Source organism: Sus scrofa, chromosome 6 (genome assembly GCF_054392235.1).
Source record: "Sus scrofa isolate SSC_HxYL_T2T_F1_AM1 chromosome 6, Sscrofa_HxYL_maternal_Yorkshire_Landrace_v2.0, whole genome shotgun sequence".
NCBI lineage: Eukaryota > Metazoa > Chordata > Mammalia > Artiodactyla > Suidae > Sus > Sus scrofa.
The window spans coordinates 32,315,117-32,337,152 of NC_139388.1; the positions used below are offsets into that span (position 1 = coordinate 32,315,117).

The 22,036-nt window shown below is 41.3% G+C and overlaps 1 long non-coding RNA gene across 6 annotated transcripts in view; it reads right to left on the reverse strand.

Annotated features, from left to right (window-relative positions):
• Positions 1-22,036, reverse strand: part of LOC110260952 (uncharacterized) — a 255,028-nt gene that overhangs the window by 44,023 nt on the left and 188,969 nt on the right. For 2 of the 6 annotated variants that reach the window (XR_014805881.1, XR_014805885.1), the window contains 3 exons: positions 20,968-21,036; positions 5,515-5,805; positions 3,805-4,149 (listed from right to left, as the gene is read on the reverse strand). This is a non-coding gene — a long non-coding RNA (uncharacterized LOC110260952). Of the gene's footprint in view, positions 1-3,804; positions 4,150-5,514; positions 5,806-17,921; positions 21,037-22,036 lie in introns of those variants that run through there. The other 4 variants (XR_014805882.1, XR_014805883.1, XR_014805884.1 and 1 more) reach the window with 4 other exon arrangements.

The window sequence follows — 22,036 nt, forward strand, 5'->3', positions numbered from 1 at the left end:
TGGGAGAAAATTGGAATATGATTAAATTACTCATCAGTAGCCTTAGAATTAATCAAGAGAGAGTTATCTTAGGTGGGATTGACCTAATTAGGTGAGTCTTTAAAAAGAGGGACCCATCCTTCTGGAAGACAGAGCGATTCTCCTGCTGGCCTTGAAGAAGTAAGTGGCTGGGTTCTGAGGTCTCCTCTCTCTCTGTCTTCAGTAGCTGCCTACTATCCTTTGGTATGAATACAGCCCTCTATTAATTGGCAATTAGATTATTTTATTTGTTGTATTTTATTTTTTTTACTCTTCCAAAGTGGGATGAAACATCCTTAAACAGTATTTAAGTGCTAATACAAGTCTGTCTACAAGATAATATTTTAGAAGGTGTATGGCTAGGTCAAAAATGTATAGACATTTTACCTTTAATACTTATTGGCCTACAGTCTGCAAAGCTGGGCTAATATGCATTCCTACCAACAGCATATGAGAGTGTTTATTATTTATATAACCATTTTAAAATTAAGAAGGACTTGAATTTCCTGAGATAGGAATACATTTAAGAATGGGTGGAGGAGTCAGCACATTATGAATAGGATTCTGATTTTGATTCCTTCAAAAGATGATCCAGTACACAATTTTTTTCTGCTTTTTTTAGGGCTGCACCTGCAGCATATGGAGGTTCCCAGGGGTCAAGGGGTCAAGTCGGAGCTGCAGCTGCCAGCCTACACCAGCCACAGCCACAGCAATGCCAGATCCGAGCCACATCTGTGACTTATACCACGGCTCATGGCTGAGTGAGATCCTTAACCCACTGAAGGAGGCCAGGGACAGAACCTACATCCTCATGGAGACGAGTCGGATTCTTAACCCACTGAGCCACTACAGGAACTCCCAGAACAAAATCTTTAATATGCTCTATTTATCTAATGTGAATTTCAGTAGATTCAGAAAAGCCTTTTATAATACACATTTTAAAATATAAACTGGGCTTTAAACGGTATTGCCTGGCTCATATGAGATCATATCAATATAATAGCTCACTTTGCCTTTCAACGTGACCTCCACCAAAAGGTCTATTAAATATATCTATCGTGATACGTGAAACATCTTCTATTAAAAAAATGTCTACCACATTTGTTTCCGCTGCAATGCAAATTTTGTATTATGGCTTTTACTACATTTTTTTCTTGCAGCTAGATCTTTATTAAAGTCAGTCAAAGGCTGTGCTTTTCATGTTATGAATAGGCGTCATGATTATCTAATGCAACTACTCCAAAAATCAGATTAGTAATTAGCTGGACCAACTGATTGGTATGACTTCCTGGATGCGGCTCTTTAATGTTGAACATCTACTTTGTGCTTGAAGGATTTGTTTGTGTGTTTCCTATGTGTGATGAGAGCTTTTCGATAATTAGCTCCTAAGGGATGTCGTATTCCAATAGTTAAAGAATAATTACAGCCTTATGAAAAGTGAAATGACTCCGGCTCCCTTTTGTTGTGGTTTAATTGTATGCAACAAGTCCAGGAGGCTTCTCATTTCAAATTGTGATAGGGAAGATGTAGCCTTCATTAAAAAAAAAAAAAAAGATATGAATTTGGTAAAATGGCAAATTGGTATAATTTTGAAGACAAACAAGCAAATCACCCTATTAAAACAAGACGGTGTTATTTCATTAGTTCATAATTTTGATTACAAATTAAACTGTGGCAGAGTGAGGAGTTGGAAAGTTATAACAAAAAGGAGATGGAACTTGAAAAAGTTCACATCAAAAGGCATCAGCCAGGGGAGCGCCATTGTAATGGACTGTTAATTAGTGCCAACCACCAAAATGAGAAGTAGAATGACAGGCCGGTTCTCACAGATCATATACTTTGGGTTTGACGTGAGAATAAAACACACTAAAAAGAATATATTTTCGGAGTTCCCGTCGTGGCTCAGTGGTTAATGAACCCGACTAGCATCCATGAAGACTCGGATTGGATCTGACCTCGATCAGTGGGTTAGGGATTCGGCATTGCTGTGAGCTGTGGTGTAGGTCGCAGACGCGGCTCAGATCCCGCATTGCTGTGACTGTGTCGTAGGCTGGTGGCTACAGCTCCAATTGCACCCCTAGCCTGGGAACCTCCATATGCCATGGATGCAGCCCTAAAAAGACAAAAAAAGAATATATTTTATGGAGTTCCTATCGTGGTGCAGCAGAAATGAATCTGGCTGGGAACTGTGAGGTTTCGGGTTCCTTCCTGGCCTTGCTCAGTGGGTTAAGGACCCAGCATTGCCGTGAGCTGTGGTGTAGGTCGCAGACACGGCTCAGATCTGGCATTGCTGCGGCTCTGGTGCAGGCCAGCAGCTACAGCTCCGATTAGACCCCTAGCCTGGGAACCCCCACAGCTAGGGAACCTCGATATGCTGTGGGTGTGGCCCTAAAAAGGACAAAAGACAAAAGACAAAAAAAAAAAAAAGAATGTATTTTATATTTTCTTGAGTGCACTTATTTTTTTCAAATGCTGGCTTTTTAGAGAAAAAAAAAGTTTTAAATCCAATGTGCCAAGATGTTTTTCACTCTAAGCAAGTGTGAGTATAAAAAGGATGCTGGTTTATACAATGAAGTCATATGTTAGTCAGTTATTGTTGCAATAGTGCTGCATAACAAACCACCCCCTAAATCAATGTCTTAAAATAGCAAGCATTTATTTGTCACCCCTGGGTCTCTGGGTTGGGTGCAACTTGATTGGACTAAGCTAGACTTCAGGCTCATAACTCCAAGACCCAAGGGGTAGGTGAGACTCAGGTGTTCTCCCTATATCCTCTTTGGACCAATGGCTACTGTCAACATGTTCTTCTTACAGAGAGCAGCAGCACAAGAGCCAAATCAAAATGCACAAGGACACATAAGGTTTCTGCCAGTGTTATGGTCTCTGACTGTTTGCTTCCCAAAGTAAGTCCCATGGCCCAGCCTAAGATCAGTGGGGTAACGAAGTGTGCTCTGCCCCAAATGTAAGAAGCCAGAGAAAAGATAATATGCTAAACAATCATTCAAATTATCACAATAATGTGTTGAGATTATTTCCCCCATCAATAAGAATTAAGATCCTCCGACATTTTGATACACATCCATCTTTGATTGCACTAGGCCACACCTAAATTGAAAAACCTTAAAGAGGAAAAAAAATATGCCTTTTTAGGGCCATACCTGTGGCATATGGAGGTTCCCAGGCTAGGGGTCAAATTGGAGCTGTAGCCTCCACCCTATGCCACAGCCACAGCAACACCAGATGCGAGGCACGTCTGCAACCTACACTACAGCTCACGGCAATGACGGATCCTTAACCCACTGAGCAACACCAGGGATTGAACCTGCATCCTCATGGATGCTAGTCAGATTTGTTTCCGCCGCGCCATAAGGGGAACTCTGCAAAGAAAATATACTGAGACCATTTTACTTGTAGCATTGGAAATGAAAAGACCTAGTGAAAAGCTAGTGCAGTGAAGTTTGGACCAATGAAAACATGAAGCCAACAGGTTAAAGGGGTCTTTTCCATCTGTCCATCCTGAAAATCCTCTAGGCCAAACAGCATTAAGTGGAACAGAGACTTGTTTTGAGAATACTGGAACTTTACCTAAACTTGCATTAGTCCCATGCTAAGCCTACCTTATTTCAAAGCATACTACGAGAATGTTTATCTCAGCATCAATGAAATAATCCATGTAGTTGTGGCAGCCTTGTTCAAGCCCTGTGTCTTGGAAATGGCCGAGCTAGAGTACGATTTGGAAGGAAGAAGAAAATTGTAGGACTTCTTTGGTCAAGGGACCTTACTTACCCCTCCAGAATCACTGATCTGTTTTCCACTATTTTGAAGCAGAGCATGGAGGACTTCCCAGCCACTTTTCATCAAACAATTGGAGGCAATTAGAGATGTCCTCTGTGCAGCCTTGCTTTTGTCCATTATACAGAGGATGATGTCAACAAAGAAAACTTGTTGCTGGTGACCCTGTTTTTAGAAATTGCAACAGCCTCTTGGAAATGACCAAAATATTGTCTGGAAGAAAACACACAGTATCTGTGTGTAGCGGACCCCGTCTCTGTCTTGCCCATATCTCCTTGGCATTCACCATCTCCCGAATTCTGATGACTTCTTGCTGTAAACACCTGTCATTCTCTCTACCTGAAAATATGTTTGTAATGTTGGATTAAGCTCAGTCCATGCACCAGGCAGGTTCGAAATGCTGGAAAAGTTAGTATCTCTAGCGGAGCAGCCCCTAATCAGTGATGAATGGGGAATCGATGCTTAAGCATCTCTGGCTTGGGACAGTGCTGAAGCCTGTTCTCCTCTCTCTCCCAGGATTTGCCAACAGGACTGCATCTGAGTGGCCCACAGCACTAACCAGATTGATGACGTACTCTGTAATGTCTTCTTTCCATTCCCCGACTCATTTCCCCACTCCCTTACAGGTGCTTCCTGGGATCTCCTCCAAAATAAACCACTTGAATTCACATCCCCCAGTCAGGGACTGTTTTGGGGGAAATCTGACCTAAGATGCTGTACACCTGCAAAGCTTGACATCTCATCTGGTTTTACTACTTGGTGAATAAAGAAGGTCTGTGCATTATCCTAACATGCTGCCTTTTTTTTTTTTTTTTTTTTTTCCAGAGCATCCCACTAGTGTCAAAACAGTCTGCCAACAATGCTGACAGACATCTGGTCGACCACAGGGAGGTGTCTCCACGACATTAGAGCTAGTTTCTGATTCACCACTTTTCCGGGGGGCTTGTCAGAAAATGAGAGCAGACTGGGAAGTCTTCCTCCAAAATCCTGAAGTTCTCTAGTTTCCAGGGGCGCATCTTAACGTACCTGATTGAATGCTGGGCAGAAGATAAGTGCCCATTCAGAAAACAACTCAGAAGAATTTCTTTAAGGTTTGGCATTCTTGGTAGATTTTTTTTTAAAGCCAGATAAAGAAGTTAAATATCTTAATTCATGGTCTTGGCATCCTTGCTATGGAAGCTGTTGCAAAAAAAGCTCTGAACCCTTTAGACTTCATGCTTCTCCTCTGAGGAAGGGGACTAGCGCTGGTGAATTTACCTATTTCCTGGAATTTAAGATGAAATCTACTGTAAAACATGCCCTTACAAGCAGATGAAGGGCCATTGCTCACATCCAATATGCTCATCCCCTCTAAGAGGGAAAATTTTAACATATGCATCTGGGAATGGAGGAAGTATGAGGGGGCATCAGGTCAGTGCTAGTGGAATGACCTCCCAAGTACACTTGATGGTGGCAGATCCTTGTCAGTTTGTGGACAGGTGGAAACTGATGAACACGGGAGAGGCTACAGGGGCTTTTAGAAATTTTCGTACGCTCAGGGAGCCTTAACATTGAAATATGGAACAGTCAGCTGTTGTGGACATTGTCGGTGAGGCAGATCCTGGCACAGATGACCTCTCTGACTTGACAATGGTACTGATGCAAAATGCATTCCGCTCAAGTCTTGGGGAATTCTAGTATTCCTCTGACTAGTCCCACTCTTACCTGGACATAGGAGCAAGGGAGTTGGGACACCTTTTGCCACTATTCATGATGGTATGTCTGCACTGTCAGCACTTGTCCCTTGCAGAATGAATGAACAATTAAATGGGTCAGATGTCAACGATGGCCACGTCAAAGACTCATCCACGGGTTTGCCTCTGGAGTCAATCCAAACAAAAGAAGCTTCCAGTGGAAATATACTTTCAAGCAGAATGAAAGTTTTCTTTTTATTTTATTTATGAAATTGCTATCTACTTCCTTTTGAAAGAGGATGAAGTAGCCATTCATTTTTGTCTGGGAAAAAAAAGTGAAAGAGACAAAATGTTGTTGAAAATTGATCTTATTGGTGACAATATGAGAGGAATCTATCTTCAGTGCAAAATAATGCTATGCATAATTTTGCATGTAAGTGCATTTTCCTGAGGTTTATGGATTCCTTGAGACTTTTCAATGGTTTTGCAACCTCCAAAATTTTTTTCTTAAATACCGATTTAATCAAACTACATTGGAAACTGAGGATCAAAAGAGCTTAAGTGATTTACTCCACTGTGATTATGTAGTAAAGTATTTTTGAAGTTATTGAAAGAAATATATATTTTTTTTCATGAAGATGGACGAGTCCTTGCAGTGCTGACTTAATTATTCCTAATAATCCTCATCACCCTTGCACAGTGGGAAAAAAACAAAAAGAATCCACTGTTTGGTCCAATCACAAATGCTCAGTTAGTAAGTTAAACTAAATAAGGTTTTGTTTTACATGTCTTGTTGCTTTTGCCTAAATCTCAATTTCAACCTATTTCTTTCTAAACATTGTTCTCGCTCTTGCTGAGGAATGATTTGTCTTTTCTGTCTACAGTCTCTCTCCTGACCTCCACCCCCACTCCAAAAGTCTTAACATATTTCCTCTCCTTCAGATCCCATATAAATACAGGTTTCTTTGTGATGCTAAAAACTAATCTTTGTTTTTTCAAGCTTTTAGGAGGATACTTACCTTAATCCTCTTAGGTCTGTGTGCCTTGAAGTGAGAGCACTTGGCAAGTTTCAAGTTGCAAGGAGAAGGCTCTCCTAGGACCCAGGTTGGGTTGACCTTCCCTGCGATTCCTGCTCTATCCCCATTGTGGGGAACCACTTTAAAAAGATTTGTGGCTCCCATTACTGCTCTGGGCCTGGATAGGACCAAAGCTGCATTTAACAAAGAGGGGAAGAAAAAAGAGGTAAGAGAAAAGAAAAGAAGGAAGGGGGATGTGGAGGGGAGAGGAGAGGCAAGAAGAGCTGAGAAGGATTCAAATCACAATATATTGTTTCTACTTTTCTGGTCTTTAAATATTTTCCTAATTGTGGAGGTCTTTTCTTTCTTTTCCTTTTCTTCTCTCTCCTTTAGAAAAGACTTTAGAACCCCATTTATTTCATTAAAATACTGTATTCCCTTTGTCAAGCGCATGCATTTGATGATAAGCTAGAGTGTTTCCGATCACGCACTCAAAGCTGTGTGTAAATCCCACATGTCTTTGTGTTACTGGGAAACAAACCAGCCCCTCAGCAAGTTGCCTTGATGAAGATCCTCATTTCCCAGAACATTTATTTCTTGAGCACCTGGCTCTGCCTGACAGGTGTGGTGACTGAGACAGAAGTTCACAGAGAGCAGTGGTCAAGATTTGTTTTGTTTGTTTTAAAGACTCCCTCTGGCTGTTATTTTAGATTTAGTGAAACTCACTTAATACTTCATAACTGGTCTACCCCCCTAGGGTCTAAACCAATGTCTGTTGAAATATAGTTCACAGGTCTTGACCTAGAATATATGGAGGGAAGAAATTTAAAATGTGAATGCTAAAGCCCCAAATCTGCTGAATTTCTGGAAGTGGAGAACGGGAATCTACCTGTCTAACAAAGCTCTTCTGGTGATTCTGCAGTAACTGAAGTTTGAAAACTACAACATCTCTCAGTTTCCCACCCCTGTTTCAGCTCTGTATATCCACGAGAGGCACCTTCTCTAGTCCCTGCTTTCTCCCCTAGAGAGTCTGAGACATGGCAGGTGATGTGAGCGTGTGTTGATTTTGCTTGATTGACATTGATTTCCCCCACTTCCGGTAACAGCTCTCAGACCTCCTTCTAGAGGAACCACCCATCTCCTATTCATAATTCCTTTGACCAGACAATAACCCACATCTTCAAGCCGCTAGGAGTGGGCCTGGCTGATCAGCACTTTCCATCCCTCTGACTCCATGTGATTGGTCCAGTGGCAGACACGTGACTAGTTAGGCCTATGAGACCCAATCTGGAAAAGCCGAGGTAGAGAAATTCTTTTTCATGGGGCTGCTGGCAGCCAGAATGATGTAAGCCTGGCATTGGGAAGGGTGGGAAGAGGCAGGGTTTTCTTGCCTCCATGTAGATGGGTTCTAACTAAGAGTATCAGAGATCCCATGGTGGCTCAGTGGTTAATGAAGCCGACCAGTATGCATGAGGAGGCAGGTTTGATCCCTGGCCTTGATCAGTGGGTTAAGGATCTGGCATTGCGGTGAGATGTGGTGTAGGTTGCAGACATGGCTGGGATCTGGCGTTGCTGTGACTGTGGAGTAGGCCAGTGGCTACAGCTCTGATTCACCCCTTAGCCTGGGAACCTCCATATGCCACGGGCACAGCCCTAAAAAGACAAAAGACAAAAAAAAAAAAAAAAAAAAAAAAAAGTATCACCAACAATGACACAAAGATCTGACGAAAGAAAAGGGAAGGACTGGAGTCCCGCTGACTTTCCTGAGTCCCAGGATTCACATGTATCTGCAGACAGACCTGTCTCAAGAGTTTTCAGGTCACTGAGACAGTCTATTCCCATTCTGTTTCTGCCAGTTTGACTTGGGTTTCTGGTGTCTTCCACAGACAGAGCCCCACTAAGGAGAGAAAATGAAAATAACTGATCTCTTCCATGTTCGACATTGGTTTTGTTTAGATCTTTATGGGGACAAAGGGACAGAATATTTGAATTGGGGTCTCTTCAAAAATTTCAGACTGTGGTCATTGTACCCTTAGCCCTCATAACATGCTCTGTCCAGACTCCGTAGCTTAGATGTGACCTGCAGCTGATTCAGACCCTTCAAATCATGATCCTGGTAGATTTCACAAGTTATAATGGTGTCTACTTAAATCCATGGAAGAGAAACAAGCTCTGTAGTCACACACATTGGGAGGAAGTTCAACATATGGTTAAGAATAAGAATTTTGAGTCAGACAGAACTGACTTCAAGTCTTGACTCTGTCAGTTGCTATCTACCTAACTGGACAATAGCTTCAAGATTTTGTCTGTAAAAAGGGATATAATGACATCCTTGTGCAAGAATTAAATGAGATGATGTATGTAAGGTGCTTATCACAATGCCTGGCCCATAGCAGTTACCCATAGTAACTTAGTTCCTCTTATTTTGACATCATTGCACCTCTTCAACCTTTTTATTCCACTTTTATCATATGTTGGTATGTTCCATAAAGTCTCCCCAGCTAGCCACCTGTCAACTCAAACTTTTTACCTCTTTGCAGTAGGCTTTAGGCTTTATGGATTGCTTTAGGTCTTTGAGCCTCAATTTACCTATCCAAAAATGGAGGGAGTAGAGGCAGATAGGACTAGATGTACACTATTTTTTTTTTTTACTGCTTTTAATATTCTGTGATTCCAATCACTCTAAGCACTTGGTAGCCAACTAAAAGTCCCTACAAAAACATCTCAATTTTGTATTGCTTAATCACTGATTTTGTCAAGGTACTTTAAAATATGCTTATTATTCTCCACACAAGGAACTGGAGGTGTGACTCCATCTGTGTGAATTTGGTCAAGAATCAGAACACTTCTGCTGTGGAGTTTCCATCGTGGCTCAGTGGTTAACCAACCCGACTTGGATCTGTGAGGATGCAGGTTCGATCCCTGGCCTTGCTCAGTGGATTAAGGATCTGGCGTTGCCGTGAGCTGTGGTGTAGGTTGCAGATACAGCTTGGATCCTGCGTTGCTGCGGCTCTGGCTCTGGCGTAGGCTGGTGGCTACAGCTCCGATTCGACCCCTAGCCTGGGAACCTCCATATGCTTCGGGAGCGGCCCAAGAAATGGCAAAAAGGCCAAAAAATTAAAATTAAAATTAAAAAATGAACACTTCTGCTGTATACTTGTAGTTTTACTGCAAATGCTATCAATTGGTAGGAATATTCTTTTGAAGCTTCCAGTCCAGAAGATAAATTGCATTTTTAAAATACCCGAAGATTCCCCCCATTTTTTTCATTTCTTTGATGCATGTAATTCTTTTGACTTCAGCCCAATTCTCATCTTTTGGCAAATGACCAATTCGCAGATTCCAAGCAATATTCAAAATGTATTCAGCTAAAACAAATCAAGTCAGACAGTTGTCACAGAAGCATTTAACCAAAATTACATCAACATTTTAACAATGCTTGACGTTTTCAGGGATGTCTTTGAAGTACAGAGCTCCCCAAATATTTAGTGTTAACAGTTTTAGACAGGTGTTTTGCCAGAGACATGTAAAGATGTGTTGAGTGAAGATTATTATTTTGCAGTGAGCTTAGCCTCTGGAAAAATATTTATGTCTTAATTGGATGGAATTCCACCTGTCATTTTATCAAACACTTTTGCTGATGGTCCGTTTTGCTTAAAGTCCAAGAAAAATGAAAGAATGTTAGTTGTGAGAATTAATGCAACACATGTTTGGGCTTTGTAGAATTGCTGCATTTGTTTGGTGATAATTATAAGAGAGTGTTTCAAGAACTTAAAATGGAGTTTGCAATAGGAACACAAAAAATTGTGTCTGAAAAGAAAGCTTTAGAAAGAAGAAGTGTGACCAGAAATGTCGCAAAGGCTTTTCTGGAGAAAAGCCCCAGCTCTGGGTCTCCATCCTGTCTAGTTATGGGACTCGACCTTCGGGAGACACTTAAACCCTCTAACCTTTATTGTCTTCATGTGTATGACTGGGGGAATCACCGTTCGAAGCTCATGGGATTGTTATCAATAAGGCTTAAGAGCATACAGGGTATAAAGCTCTTAGAATTTGGTTGGACACTTAAGAAGCATTCCAAAATTGTAGTTATTACTATCATCAGTAGGGAGAAGCCAAAGTAGGAGAGCTCATTCTTTAGTCACACATAAGATATAGATACAGATATAATAAGCAAACTGGGACACAGCGACACCATCAATTGTTTTGAAATGGCATGGTGTTCTGAGTGTCTTACAAATATTCCTTTGGGGAGCTCCCATCGTGGCTCAGGGGAGACAAATTGGACCGGGAACCATGAGAACACAGGTTTGGCCTCGCTCAGTGGGTTAAGGATCTGGCATTGTCATGAGCTGTGGTGTAGGTCACAGACGTGGCTCAGATCTGGCATCGTTGTGGCTGTGGGGTAGGCCGGTGGCTACAGCTCTGATTGGACCCCTAGCCTAGGAACCTCCATATGCTACAGGTGTGGCCCTAAAAAACCAAACCAAACCAAACCCAAATACTCCTTGGTTCCCTGTGTAATAGAAGGTGAACTTGAAGGATTCAAAAGAACTATGTAGGGGGAAATACAACCCAGCCAGCAGTTGTTAATGCTGGACACTGTAATTTGTTCTTGATGATGTTTGGCAATATCTGAAGGTGCCATAATTTTCCTTGTTGTCACCAGCTGTTCTCATAAGCAGGCATTTCTGATAATTGTTTCCTGGTAATTGGTAGTGTTTCATCCTCGTTCTTGCAGGCACCCAAGCATCCAGCACTCTTAGGATGCTAAGGAATACAAACAGAGGTAAGGTCCAGTCCAGGGATCATCTTGCTGATGTGAAGAATTTGAGGCATCACTCAGTGGAATCATTTTGATTCCATACTATTTAGTTCTATTTATCTAGAGAAAATATTTTGGGGAGGATGGGCTAAGAACCTCAATTCTTTTCTTAAAATCATGGTCTCAAAACTAAAAACGGGAGTTCCCATCATGGCTCAGCAGTTAATGAACCCAACTAGCTTGGGAACTTCCATATGCTGCGAGTGTGGCCCTATAAAGCAAATAAAATAAAATAAAATAAAATAAAATAAAATAAAATAAAATAAAAGACAGCTAAGTTAAAATGAAGTTATTAGGGTAGATCGTAATCCTCTATAACTGGGGTCCTTATAAGAAGAGGAGATTAGAACACAGACATATACAGAGGGAAGACCCCATGAGGACATAGAGAGAAGACAGCCGCCGTCTACAAGCCAAGGAGAGAGGCCTCAGGAGAAACCAACCCTGCTGATACCTTGATCTCAGGCTTCTAGCCTCCAGAACAGCAAGCAAAAGCATTTCTGCTGTTTAAGGCACCCAGTCTGTAGTCCTTTGTTCTGGCAAGCTTAGCAAGCTGACACACTCTGCAAACAGGTAGATGGTCTGCAAATAAAGACACATGACCAGGTAGATAGCTGGTGTTGGAGAAGAAAAAAAAAAAAACTGGGAGGAAAGGAATTCCAGCAGCATTAAGAGCTCAAGCAAAGATCTGGAGGTAGGAAGGAGGAAAATATATTTGGGGCCAGAATGTGGAAGGGAATAAAGAGCAGTAAGGCTGGAAAGGTGAACTGGTCTCATAGGATCAAGGACCTTGAATTCTAGGTGGAGAAGTCTGGCCTGTCCAGCTATTCTGTGGACCTCAAGAGGCCAAGAGAACTGGAGGAAAGATGTTGGATGTAAATTTAGAGCATGAGGAAAAACACAGCATTTTTTCTTGCCTCTTCTTTTCCTGTGCAAGCTATTACTTTAAAAGTTGAAAGACATTCTGGAGCATTAAAAAAAAAAAAGAAGAAGAAAGAAAGAAAAGAAAAAAGTCTATAAAATGACGAGAGAAGCTGAAAGAAGGTTTCTTTGCTGCAGGGGCTTTGGGTGGAAATTTTTGTTGGCTTGAAACTTTTATGGACATGAAGGCATTTCAATGACCATTTATTTGAGTGAATTTTGGGGCATTCTCCAAAATGTGATACATTTATTGGCCAGGGAGGTAGAAAGCTTCCTGACTGGGTCTTTTCAGTGCAAACGATGAAGTGACTTTGAGTCTTTTTACACAAAGATAAAATTTGGGTGGGTCACTTTCCACTGCTGCGACCTGCCCGTGGAGAGGGGGTGGGTGCAGCTAATGCCTACTGGGGAGGGGGGCTTCTCCTCGACCCCCTACATGGCAGGCTTTTGTGTGCTCAGAGGAGAGTGAGCGTGGAGCACCAGGGACAAGGTGTGGCTGATGGGACCCGATAAACCCCACACAAAAAGCCAACTGTAGTGCTGAAAGGCTCTCCAGTGTAGCTCTTTAATTTCCTCGCTTAGAAATGTTTCTCCTCTTTTCAACCCCAGCCTTTATCTTAACTTCTAATCGGAGCAAAGCAGCAGCCTTTCAAATTGAACAAATAGGTTCCTCTGGCCGTGACAAGATGTACCTCATTTTCTCAGCCAGCCTTCAGCAAGGTCACACCTTTTTAATTTATTTTTCTGTAAGAAAAATCTACTTGCTGGATAGAACAAGGGCCAGATCTCGCTAGAGGTCATTTCTCGAGCTAGTCATAAAGTAGAATGGGATTAGAACCGTTTAATATCCTCGCCCTCACCTTGTGGCCCACCACGGGGACGGGGACGGAGGGAGCAGACGGGAGCTGGCGTGGTGACAGGGACACTCCCGCTGGATTGTTCCACCCTCGGCGGTGGGGGTAGGGGCTTTCCCCTTGGATTTATTTGTATTTCATCCATGGCTTTAACTCTCCAGAAAGTTGTTATTCAAAAATGTTAACGAAAGATTCATGGATAGGTTTAACATTTTCTAATAAAACACAAAAAAACAAAAACAAAGAGAGAGAGAGACAGACAGAAGATAGTTTGCTTCTAATTTATTTAAGCTTATTTCTTTGTTCAGAGACCTTGCCCACCATCTCAACTTTAAAAATGATTCCCAGGAGTTCCCGTCGTGGCGCAGTGGTTAACGAATCCGACTAGGAACCATGAGGTTGCGGGTTCGGTCCCTGCCCTTGCTCAGTGGGTTAACGATCCGGCGTTGCCGTGAGCTGTGGTGTAGGTTGCAGACGCGGCTCGGATCCTGCGTTGCTGTGGCTCTGGCGTAGGCTGGTGGCTACAGCTCCGATTCGACCCCTAGCCTGGGAACCTCCATATGCCGCGAGAGCGGCCCAAGAAATAGCAACAACAACAACAACAACAGCAACAACAACAAAAGACAAAAAAATAAATAAATAAATAAATAAATCACACTTGATCGAGCTCAGTTTAAAAAAAAAAAAAAAAAAAAAAAATGATTCCCAGATAATTTTTTTCTGGTCATGTAAAAATGGAAGTGAATGATTTTTCCTCTGAAATCAAATCAAAGTCCTCATTCCTTAAGTTTTAATCATTGGATCATTCATCAAACTATCCAGCCAAGGCTTTTTCTTCGGTTCGCATTACGTAACTCTATTTCTCTGACTCCAAAATTAGTTACCATGTACATTCACGTAAATACACAGAAAAATGTCTGGAAGGATATACATGAACCTTTACCAGTAATTACTTCTGGGGAGGCACCTAAGGCTGGTAGAGAAAAGGGGACGCCATCGATTTACCCCGTTATTTGAATGCTTTACAGTAATAACGCATTCATATTAAACATTTAAAAAAATAAACAAAAATAATTGTTTTGGAGAACTAAGACCATGCCAGAATGGATGGCAAATAAATAAAAGCCACCTATAATTATCTCACCTTCTAGGGAAAATTATTGATGACATTTTGTGGTATTTCTTCCCACCAGTCATCCGCGTATTTTTCTAACTCTATGTCTCCATTTCCTTAAATATTCTTTTAAAATTGTGTATCCAGTGCGTGTGCAGTATTCCATCCTATACGCATACCTAATGCATTTCGACGTTTTAAAACCTGCGTGCTGTTTTGGATTCGTGGTTACTATTAAAGGGACCACTGTAATGAACAGGCTTATCTAGACACATGTGGGTACATCTCAGGTCATTTTCTTAAGCTGGAGAAAATTCCTAGAAGGGGAGTGATTAGTTCAAAGCAGGGAATATATTCAAGACTATTGATACATTTTGCCAAATTAAACTCCAGGAGCAGTAATATTCATTTATATTACTACCAGCCGTATTTCAGTGTGTCTGTTATACTTTTTCCTTTTTGCTGGCTCTTAGAATTTGGTGAGGGAAGTCGTCATTGTTTTAATTGGCATGTTTTAGTTATAGTGATGTTAAATACTTGTCATTAGTTTATGGGTTATTGGAGTTTCTTCTCTCGTGACTCAGCTGTTTGGATTCTTTAATCATTTGTTTACTGGGGTTTTCATTTTGTTCACTGATTTGTAAACCCTCTTTAGAGTTTAAAGATATTAATCCTTTGTATATATTGTGTGTTCTAACCTATTTTGATATCTACCTTTTGATTTTAATTATTTTTAAAGTGCTTTTTCCATTTTTATGCATTCGGGCTCACCACTCAGCTCCTTTGTGATATTTTCATTTGCATTTATGTTTTGAAATATCTTTTCTTTTCTTTCCTTCCTTCCTTGCTTTCCTTCTTTCTTTCTTTTGTCTTTTTAGGGCTACACTCGCAGCATGTGGAAGTTCCCAGTCTAGGGGTCAAATCAGAGCTACAGCTGCCGGTCTACCCTACAGCTCACAGCAACACCAGATCCTTAACCCACTGAGCGAGGCCAGGGATCAAACCCAGGTCCTCCTGGATGCTAGTTGGGGTCGTTAACCACTGAGCCAGGATGGGAATTCCTTGAAATATCTTTTCTAACCTAAAAACATACAGCTATTTCCTATCCTAGTCAGATACTTCTCTCTTTATATTTTATGTAACTCTGTGTTGATTCAGAATCTTTTTGTATACAGTGTAAGAAACAAACTGTATTTGTCTCAAGAGAAAACCAATTTTTCTAAACCTGCTAACTATTCATTTTTCTCAAGAATTTGAAATTCTAAAAACCCGAGTCCTGTTTCATTGATTTGTCTGTGTTTATGTGGACAATGTGCTGGTTTAATCATTGTAGTTCTATAGGTCTTATTTGTCACTTTATTATTCATTATTCTTCCTTTCCACAACATCTTCCATAGTCTTGCCCATTTAATTTGCAGATGAATTTTAAGATTTCCCTGTCATTTGGTGGGTTACCAATAAACGTTTCATACTTAACCAGTAAACATTTTTGATCGTGCTAAAGAATAACTAATTTCATTGGAACTGAATGAAAACCTCTGATTGGGAAGTACTGACTTTTATGCGCTATTAACTTTCCCATCCATGGATCTGATTTGTTGCTTCATCTTTGTTTAAAAAAATTGTGTTCCTCAATAATGTTTCTTTCTTTTTTTTTCCACATGGGCCTCAAATAATGAATGTTCCTGGTGGAGAGAGAGAGAAGCAGATGGATTGGGGAGATAGATAAGATTCACGATTCATAGGCTTTGCTAGTAGATCAGTCATGGGAGGTTAGGGGGAAGGCTTGGCTGGGATAACAGGAGAATGAATGGTACCATTCACTAAGATAAGGAACATCAGAAGAGAACCAGATTTGTGGGGGGAAAGAGCTACAGTTTTGTTTTAGATATGTGAATTTTTTTTTTTTTTTTTTTTTTTTTTTTTAGGGCCACACTAGTGGCATATGGAAGTTCCCAGGCTAGGGGTCCAATTGGAGCCACAGCTATCAGCCTTTGCCACAGCCACAGCAATGCCAGATTCAAGCTGCCTCTGTGATTGACATCACAGCTCACAGCAACCAGATCCTTAACCCACTGAGAGAGGCCAGGGATCAAACCTGCATCCTCATGGATCCTAGTCGGGTTTGTTACCACTGAGCTACAGTGGGAACTCCTGGATGTGTGAACTTTGAGATGACTTTGTGACATCCAAGTAGACACAGGCGAGTTAGCAGTTGGATTAAAGTGTAGGTTGAAAGTGCTGCAGAAAGGGCTGAGCAAAAAGTCCACATTTATGAGTCATCTGCAAATGGGTGGTAATTAAAGCAAGACATTACCCAGAGAGAGAGTGTGTGTGATAAGGGAAATATGCACAGGACTGAGCCTTTCTGGCTGGGCAGATGTTGAGCCTGCGAAGGAGACAGAGAGCAGGGTGCATGGAAAGTCACTAAAGCCAAGGCAAGAAAGGGTCTCAATTTCATCTACAGCCAACTGGTTTTTGACAAGGAAGCCAAGAGCATTCAACAGGGAAAGAGTAGTCTCTTCAACAAATGATGCTGAGATAATTGGATATTTAGCACAAAAGAATGGAGTTGAACCCTTACTTCATTCCATAGAGGAAAATTAACTCCGAGTGGATCAACAAGCTAAATATAAGAGCTAAACCATAAAAGTCTTTAAAACACCATTTTAAGATACTACACACAAATCATTGACTGTTCCTCAAATTCCAAAAGAGTATTTGGAGGTCCATGTGGTGGTTAAGTTTTGGTTACAAGTTACAGAAATGGATTCCGGTGAATTTATGTGAAAAGGAGTGAATTACTGGAGGAAGCCTCAGGAATTTAGTAAAAGTCAAGAAAATCAAGGAGTTCCCATCTTGGCTGGGAATCATGAGATTGTGGCTTCGACCCCTGGCCTCGCTCAGTGGGTTAAGGGTCTGGCGTTGCCGTGAGCAGTGGTGTCGGTCGCAGATGCGGCTTGGATCTGGCATTGCTGAGGCTGTGGTGTAGGCTGGCAGCTGTAGCTCCAGTTTGACCCCTAGCCTGGGAACCTCCATATGCTGCAGCTGTGGCCCTAAAACGACAAAAGACCAAAAAAAAAAAAAAAAAAAGAAAAAAGAACTCTCTAATAGTGAAATGCGCCAGGGTTAAAAAAAAAAAAAAAAAAGAAAATCAAGACCTGGGAATGGGATAGAAATAGGCATCTGAATTATCCTGGGGGGAACCAAGAAAGTCTATTGGTTTATTCAGTTTTTTCTCCTTCCCTTCTTTCTCCCCTCTCTACCCAATCTCCCTCTCTCTCTCTCTCTCACACACACACACACTTACACATACATAACACATTTTATGTCTGCTTCAATATCTTCTTTATCTGTATTGTTGGATTTCTCCACTTCTCATTCTGAGTGTTGAAACACGACCAACAAGAGTTCCCAGGTTTGTACATGTTCAGTGTCTTCCAATCTTGGTTCTATTTCTAAGAGAAATGCTAGAGAAGGGCTCTGATTGGCCCACACTGGGTCATCTGCTCCAGCTTGGACCAACCATTTGCTACATTTTACTAAGACTGTGATATTTACATAACGATGTATAGGTAGTGGGTGGGGGAAGAGCAGTTCCCTGAACTACGTGTAAAAGTGGGTACTTAGCAAATAAGTTTAATTTTCTCTAAAAAGGAATAGTCCAAAACTTATGAATTTAGAAGAAAGTGGCTAATTTTCTTTTTTTTTTTTTTTTTTTTTTTTTTTTTTTTTTTTTGTCTTTTTGATATTTCTTTGGGCCGCTCCTGCGGCATATGGAGGTTCCCAGGCTAGGGGTCCAATCGGAGCTGTAGCTGCCAGCCTACACCGGAGCCACAGCAACGTGGGATCCGAGCCGCGTCTGCAACCTACACCACAGCTCACGGCAACGCCGGATCATTAACCCACTGAGCAAGCGCAGGGATCGAACCCGCAACCTCATGGTTCCTAGTCGGATTCGTTAACCACTGCGCCACGACGGGAACTCCGAAAGTGGCTAATTTTCAAACATTCAAACTATCTTAAGGAACAATTAGCATGATTTGATTCAAGCTCCCTTTTATCAAGCCTTTGCAAATGAGAGCTACTTGAGTCATCTCTGATTGCTATAGGATGCTATTTTCAACACAAGTACAAATTTGTACAATAACTTATTTTTGAAAAAACTTGGGCAGATTTGTTGTAGCTCTATTGTAGTAGGTTGGCCTTGAAAGAGGATATCGTAATAGTCAGGCATCAGAGTAGAAAATGCTACATAATCAGGTGACAGTGCAGTTTCTAAATCGTGGCCAACACAGAGACAATTTTCCATGATGACTATCAAGTGTTCAACAAAAGCAAAGCAGATGCTCTTATCTTGCGCAGTAGTTTGACTTAGTAACAGCATTCAACTATTAGGAATTCAGACTCACAAATAAAAACTTGGACTAGAGAGGGATTCATTTTCTTCTCATAAAATGAAATCCTGAGGAAGGCAGCCCAATGCTGATGCAGCAGTGACAATATGTGCCCAGACTATCTCTTTGGCTATTTCTACCTATCTCCACCCAAGCTCTTTGGCCATTTCTAGCACATTATGTCCATCTTTAAGTTTGCCTCAGCATCACAGGATGGCCCCTGCTGTGCCAACCATCACATCTATGTTTTAGAAAAGAAGGAGGAGAAAGAGGGTGAGGCAAAAGGGCCCCTACCAATTGAGTCAGCACATTTTTAAGAAATTTCTCAGGAACTCCACCCAACAGTGTCTACTTATTTCTGTTTCTAGAACTTAGTCATGAGACCACCTCTATGTGCAAGGGAGGCTGGAAAACAGAGATTTTGATTGGCTGCTATGCTGTCTTTTCCCTCAAATTTTTTATGGAAAAGAAGAGATGGGATGATGAGTTGGTAACCAGAGCTTGTCTTACCTAGTTTGCTTCCTTTTGACATTTTTCTGTTTCCATATTGACATTGATGATTCTCCCATAGCTGCATGCTACTCTGTTCCCTGCCTTGGAATGATCCATTTTTGTGATTTCATTTGTTTATTCATCTAACTAATATCTGTTGAGCACCAACTGTGTGGCTGCCCTTGGCAATGTGACACTGGACGAAGTTAAACAAAAGTCCTCATTTTCACAGAGTTTCATTTTAGTGAGAGAAAAGATGATAAATAAGAAAATAAAACAAAATAAATTCTGTGCTCTATGGTCACAAGTGCGAAGGCAAAGACAAGACATGAGGGCAGAGGGATGTGAATGAAGCATTGGAGTAATGGTTGTTGAAATTGTTAGAAATGAAAGCCCAAGAAAAGCTCATTGATTTGGGAAATAGGAAGTCAGGGAGCTAGCTCCAGGAAGAGCATTTCAAGGAGAGGAAACTGCAGGTGCAAAGGCCCTGTGGTGGGAGTGTCTGTGGTGTGTTGGAAGAATGGAAAGGCACAAGCAGAGGAAGTAATTGGTGATAAATCACACAGAGAGCAGGGAGCTGATCACTTGAGCATCAGAGACCCCACAAGGGACAACAGCTCTCATTATTGTGCCTTGTATCCTTCCTTGGAATTTCTAGATAATCCATAAAGCTTTAGCTTTAGCTTTATTTTACTATTTTTTTTAGATTACAGAGGAGTTGATTTACAATATTATACTTGTTTCAATTGTACAACTTAGTGATTCAATACTCTCATAGATTATACTCCATTTAAATATTTCACTATTTGTTTAAAGAAAATATCAGGTTTATGGGCTGATTGCCAGCATTGGGTGAATATTTCTGCTTCTATCTCATCAGCTTTAATAAAATTAGACTCATGCCTTTATTCTCCCCAAACACACACAGACACACACACACAGACACATACACACACATTTGCAAATACTTTGTATTTTATTTTTTAAGGTAGCCTTGCTACTCACCAGCTGGCTGTGCTGGTGCACATTTTTATGTTCTCAGGTTTTTGTAGAAATTGAGCGATATGGCCTGATGTGGTTGACATGAGTGGGTGAGAAGATGATGATATGTGAGAAACATATTAAATATGAAGGCGATCCTTGTACAAAGGGATTTCAACCAGTGGGTTTAAAAATGGGAACCAACCCAGCGGCAGATGGAGTTACTTAGAAGTAGTTAGAGAAGGAATTCAAAGTGCAAGCTGAAACACAAACCTGGATTAAACCTCACCAATACGAAGGAACTTTCATTATGAAGTTTGTTTTCATTTTTTTCTCTCTCTCCAAATCCCAGCCCCAAACTGTACGTCTCAGATGAATAGGGAGCAAGTGTAATTAACAGAATAGAGCAGTAAAAGGAGAATTATGGGATATGGAAAGCATTTAAATATGATTCATGGGTTTGGAGAGATTGCAAACATGTGATAGATGCTCGGAAGAGGCCATCGGAGAGGTTGTGCTGAGAGCTCAATTGGGAAATGACTAAAGCATGGCCCTGAATCTTGGCAGTTCGTATAATTAAAAGACTAAATATTTTATAAAGATGAAGCAAGTAAGATTTCACCAGCGCCACTCTCTGTGCCAGAAGTCATTAAACACCCACCAAAAACGCACGTGCATTTTCTCCCTGGGAGGCAGGATGTCTGCTTCTTGCCTCCGGAAGTCAGGACTGGATGGTACCGTGCTTACCTGATTGTTGAGTGGATTGCCAGTGGCAGGAATCAGAAACTAAGTGGCAGCCAGGTCCTTGGCTCCATGGTGGATGGAACCAGGATCCAAGCTGGCATTCTATAAGAAAAAACCCACCCCAAACCTCTCATGCCACTTACCCTCTCACCAGCCCCAGGATATCAGCACAGGCCATGCCCACGATGTGAAAGATGAAACCCCAAGGCTTCCTAAAGAAAACATAGAATAATTTTAGCATCTTGGAGCTGGCCAGGATTCCTTAGATAGGACGCAAGACGAACTAACCATAAAACGGAAGGCTTGATAAATTGAACTTGAATCAAAATGAAAACCTCTTCTTATTGAAAGAAACTGTTGTGAAAATTAAAAAGCTAACCACAGACTAGGAGAAAATCTTCCCAAAATATATAAACTTATCCACAATATAGAAAGATCTCCTAGGAATCATTAACAAAAATTATAAACAACCCAACTTTATTTTATTGTTTTCAATGTAATTTAATTTTTATTTGATATGGGAGTATAGTTGATTTACAATGTTGTGCTAGTTTCAACAATCTAATTTTAAAACGGGCAAAACAAAACAGAAACAAACCAAAAAATGGCCAAAAGACTTGAGCTGGATCTTCATAAGAGAAGGCATATGAATAACCATAAGAATATGAACAGGTAGAGTTCCCAGCGTGGCTCAGTGGTTAATGAACCCAACTAATAGCTATAAGGACTCAGGTGGGTTATGGATCTTGGTGTTGCTGTGAGATGCAATGTAGGTCACAGACGCGGCTCGGCTCCATCGTTGCTGTGGCTGTGGTGTAGGCTGGCAGCTGTAGTTCTGATTTGACCTCTAGCCTGGGAATGAACAGCATTATGGTATGTTAGCACTCAGAAGGATGGCTCAACTAAAGAAGTTTGGAGCTATCGCTGTGGTTACCCTCATCTTCCACCTCCCGCTGGCGGTCACCTCTTGGTCTGTTTCCCCTTAATGTCACCAATGACTCTGCTCCTTAACCTTAGCTTCTGTCTCGGGAAAGTTTCTCTCCAACTCTTCCGTCCACTCTTGTTTTTTTTTTTTTTTTTTTTTTTCCCCGCTCGATGGCAGTAAAGCCCATCTGCTGACACTGGGTTGTGGTGACGGAAAGTGTGGTGTTTATTATGAGGCACCGAGCAAGGAGTACAAGGCAGCTAGTACTCAAAACACCTAAAGTCCCC